This window comes from Cyphomyrmex costatus, unplaced genomic scaffold, assembly GCF_001594065.2.
Source record: "Cyphomyrmex costatus isolate MS0001 unplaced genomic scaffold, Ccosl1.0 scaffold502, whole genome shotgun sequence".
NCBI lineage: Eukaryota > Metazoa > Arthropoda > Insecta > Hymenoptera > Formicidae > Cyphomyrmex > Cyphomyrmex costatus.
Window position 1 is genome coordinate 866,390 of NW_017279285.1, and position 4,990 is coordinate 871,379.

Below are 4,990 nucleotides of genomic sequence, written 5' to 3' on the forward strand. Positions count from 1 at the left end.
TCTAAAGTAAAAACCATATATACTAATTTCAAAGAAACCTTCATTGTTCCAAAGAAACAGTTTTTTTAAATATGAAGATAAGATATATCTTTCTTAGTACACCTATTTTGAAATGCAAATTGTATACGAACCATTGTGCAGTAATAATATTTAATTACTATTCCAATAGTTAATTTTTTATAATTAACCGAAAATTTCTAACGATATTGCATATACGTATAAATTACGAAATTTCGAATATTTCTATTGATACGTAATTTTCTCATTTATCAATTTGTGATATAATGTATTCAGAAATATGCATTACGTGTGAAATATAAGCCCCCATTTCGATGTGCCGTCTGGTACAAAATTTGGAATTGCAATGTGATCCATTTTTGGAATATCTATTTCACCAAATTCAGCTTGTAAATGCAATGTGATATTTTCTGTGATTCCCTTTGCAAAATCATATAGTTCTTGATTTTGTATACAGCTTGCGCACCACAAAGTAAGATTTAAGTTAATTTCAAAGCGATTGTAATTAGTCACAACTATTGCAACTTGAAAAGGGGATATTGGAGGAGTAGTATAGAAAAATGTCGACTTATCAGCAATATTACTCGGTATGTCATTTATGGAAATGCGTTTCATCGGCATATTAGATAAAACTGTAAAATTACGATGATATGTTACAGAAATTGTAAATGTAGCCTTCAGATTCGGTTCGTCCCAACAAGGAAACAATTGTCTGACTCCATTTCTTTGGAAGTGTGGAGTGATGAACAATCTACAACATTTTAATAACCATTATATTTGCTTTATATTTGCTTTATAAATAACATTAAATAAAATATCTTTTTTGCTATTAGATATAATTTACGTAACAATATAAAAAATTGGTATAAAAGAATGAGTTTTGAGAAAAAATAAGAAATAATTATATTATGGGGATACAATGCATGTATGTTATATATATTCGTCTATTCAATATTTGCTTACGCCACGCCTTCTTTTTCGTAGAAATTTCTGTAGGTACTTTTTCCGTGGGTTCCTTTAAGATGACCAAAATATTCAATTTTGAATGTGTAGAGCCCGGGGAATAATATATAAGGTAATTTAAATTTTAAAATGTTCGTTTTATAGTTATATTTATAGTTATTCAATACATAAATTATGCCATTTTCTGTTTTTAAAGTTGTATTTTGCCCAATTATTGTCAGATTTAGTTGATGCAATTCTATATATTGAGTCGATTGAAGAATATTGATAGTTGTAGAGCTTTCTCCACGAAAGAAAAGTGAGTCATAATTATTATAACTTAAATTAGAAGTTTCATTACACTTCAAATAATATCTATCGATACATTGACGAACTAGTTTTCGATAGGTAAGTTGTATGGTGTAGTGCACTGGTAACACGTAATAAGATAAATGTATATAATTTGGATTGCTAGAATCGCTTACTTCTTCTCCATTAAGAGTAGTTATTGCTATGAGAAGAATTACGCAGTTACATATGTTTACTATATTCATGTTGCAACAATTGTCGTTATAAACAATATCTACCAAAAAATGAGAAAATAATAAATGATAACAATATATTTATTATTATTGAAGTTATTAAATATTGCTTATCAATTTAATATGACATTACAGCTTTAATTAAGATCATGACTGCGCTCCGTTTGAGAAGTGAAAAAAATTCGGAAGCACAGTTTACAAAATTGTCTATGTATATAAATTTACACTATATATAAGAAGTAAGATTTACTATGACAAAAATATAAGTTTACTTATTTCTTTGATATTAAACACGTTCATTTGTCTTGCGATCAATAATAATCGCTTATAGTCCAGTCACTAATTTAGAACAAAAAAGGGCATATAAACACAAAAATTCCGACCCAGCTATAAATTGCTAAACACTTTCATTTAGTCGAGAGAAATGATGTTCGAAAAGTTTTCAACGTTAACTTGTACTAAGTTTTTTATCAAACGTAGAAGTGTTAAAAATTCGGTTTTTCGATTTTATCTTCTATCAATTTTCCAAAAACTGTATCTCGAAAACTATTTATAGGACAAGGTTTAAAAAATATCATTTTAAAGATAATTTTATAAGCTTTCACATAATTTCTATACATTTTTCACCTCAGACAAATCAGAAGTAAGTGATACTTACAAAAATGTACTAAAAAACAGATAAAGATTTTTCAGCTATATCTCAATAATTATTTACCGTATGCAAATCATTAGAAGACCACAAAATGCAGGAAATTTAATAATCTTAATTACAGACTATTTTCCACTTTACATTGTTTCACTTGAAGGATGAAAATTATACATAGCATCTAATTTGCCGTAAGTTTAATAGTTTCATTTTAATCTATAATTTTCAAGTTGTTTCTTAATATATAATAATGTGGATTTAGAATTACGATGCGGATAATTTTCTTGGTTCGGATTGAGAAACAATATTCATATTTCACTTGCTGACTCGATGGACTATAGTTTGAAAGATTAACCGTACTTCGTTTATTGTTACGTTTTATTTTGTCATGTATCATTTATAAAGGAGACTGAAGAGGACTTATGTATAAGTTGAAACGTTTTTCATTTTTAATTATAGAATATTTAAAAAAAATTGTCATCTTTTAATTTGTTGGCTTGATTTAATACCGTAATTTTAATATCATTATTTTAGTTGTTTTCAAAACATAACAAGCGTTGTCTTTGTAATTACATTTTTATTTGTTTATAAGTTTTAATAATCTTACATTTTGATGATAACTATTTTTGGCGTAGGAGAAGCTATATATAAGATATTTCCGATATATTTTAAAACGGGGAAACATTCTCATTTTCAAAATATTTGTAAGTCAACATGCATTTAAAAAATGATATCTCCAGAACTATCGATCGTACGACATTCAATAAAAATCATTTTGTCGGTAATTAAATACTCTTTCAATTTTGTTATATGCGTTTTGCAGCTAAATTTGAGATATTCACGAAGACAGAAAGACATGTACGTAACGTTCGAAAATAAAAAGTCTCATAAAAAAAATCTATCGAACTATTGGTCGTACGAAGTACATTACAAAAAATTTTGTTGAGTTAATTTTTTATTATCTTTCTTTTATTATATTGTGGCCGTAATATTGAAAGGAAAAATATAACCGTGAAAAACCGAAACTTCAACCTTCTACGCTCGATAAAAAACTTTGCGTACATAACATTGGGAACTATTGGTAACTTTTTACTCTTTTCAGATATCATTTCTCTTGCCTAAATAAAGGTGTTTTAACAATTTATAGCTGGGTCGGAATTTTTGTGTTTTAACTTATAGTGAATGGACTATTGTTCGTTTTGGTGAGAAAATGTTGATATCTACATTTATAGTATTAAAAAAACAATTGAATCAATACATACTATAAATAAATAACATGTTACCTCTTTAGAAACATACCTTATGTATCACAATTGCATTATTAACCTGTGAATGTATCTAAAAATTTAAACGTATTTGTAAAAATTGTCGCAAATGAATGTTGTTGATTAGAGCGTTTGATTACTTTGCGTACCTTATTCTTTCGAGAAGTCACCGCAGACTAATAATACCGTTGATAGCGGATATCATGATAAACATAGAATGTCAAATACATTTAAACAATCTTCTGTAATAGGTATATTAGCTAACATTGATTTGCCCCTTTTTTCGGATAACCGTAGCTTAGCGGTGACGTAGATGGATTACATAATATAGTACCAATTTGACGATTTACTAAATTAATTGATATGTATGTATTGGATATGTTTAAAATTAAGTAATATAATCGATTTTTATTTAAAATTGTGGTTTCAATAACGTTAAAAGTTATAACAGGTCTCAATTAAAATAAATTGAAAATTATAAGTTGTTAAATCTAAAAAAATTTCTATGCGCATTTAAGAATCTACATATACGTAGTATATAAATTCACACGAAATTGTATATTAGAAGCATCCAAAATCTGGATTGACCGTTACGGTATGTTCTCATCGGTATTCATATGGTTCAAATTCTCACGATCCAATATAAGATTTGATATTGTTTATTCTCAATGTCATAAATAATTATTTTTTTTGATATTTACCGATTTTGGAAAAAAAATGTTTCTATAATTAACGTTACTTTTATTTTAGAATTATTATGTTTTTATATTATGAATTTTTTTACAACAAAATTTCATATTTTTATAAATCATAATTGTTCAACCTTTTTTTGTAAGGGTACGGTCACACTTCTGCATGCAAGATCTTGCATATTATACATGCAATGACATTGAAATTTGTAAATCAACATATTAAATCTGTAAATCATTAATTTTTCATTGCGAAAAACATTACCTGGACCGGGAGTAGAACTCGGATCTCTGGTATTCCATGTAAGCGTTCTAAGGCTGCGCAGAATAAAAATAACAGGGAACAGAGAACAGAGAATAAGAATTTCAACCTATCAGAAATTATGTACTATGGAATACACACTGTTTATTCCACAGTATATGATTTCCGATAGGTTGAAATTCTTATGCTCTGTTCTCTGTTCCTTTTATTCTGCGTAGCCCCTAAGCTTTTAGACTACCAAGGCTATCGAGAATAAACTAAAAATTATAGGTTTTGACAAAATCATGATTTCATATTACTTTATTGCGATCACTTTGCTGTCGATAAGGATCCTCCTAAGAGCGCCAAAAACATAGCTCAGAAAAATGGCTATCCAACAAACGATACTCGCAGAATGATGGACTGCGAGAATTGCCAATTGAAAAATTAATCAGTACCGATTCCAAGTTGGAGAACATTCATACAACTGTTCGAGGTTTCGTCTCCACTTTAACCAGTCTACTTGGATCTTGGATCTGGTCCTGTCATAAAAGGCCCTAACGATGGAAGGTAAAAGAATTTACCTAGACCAAATTATTAAACTGAACCGTTTTTAAATCAAACTTATTATCGATCGTCTTTATCGC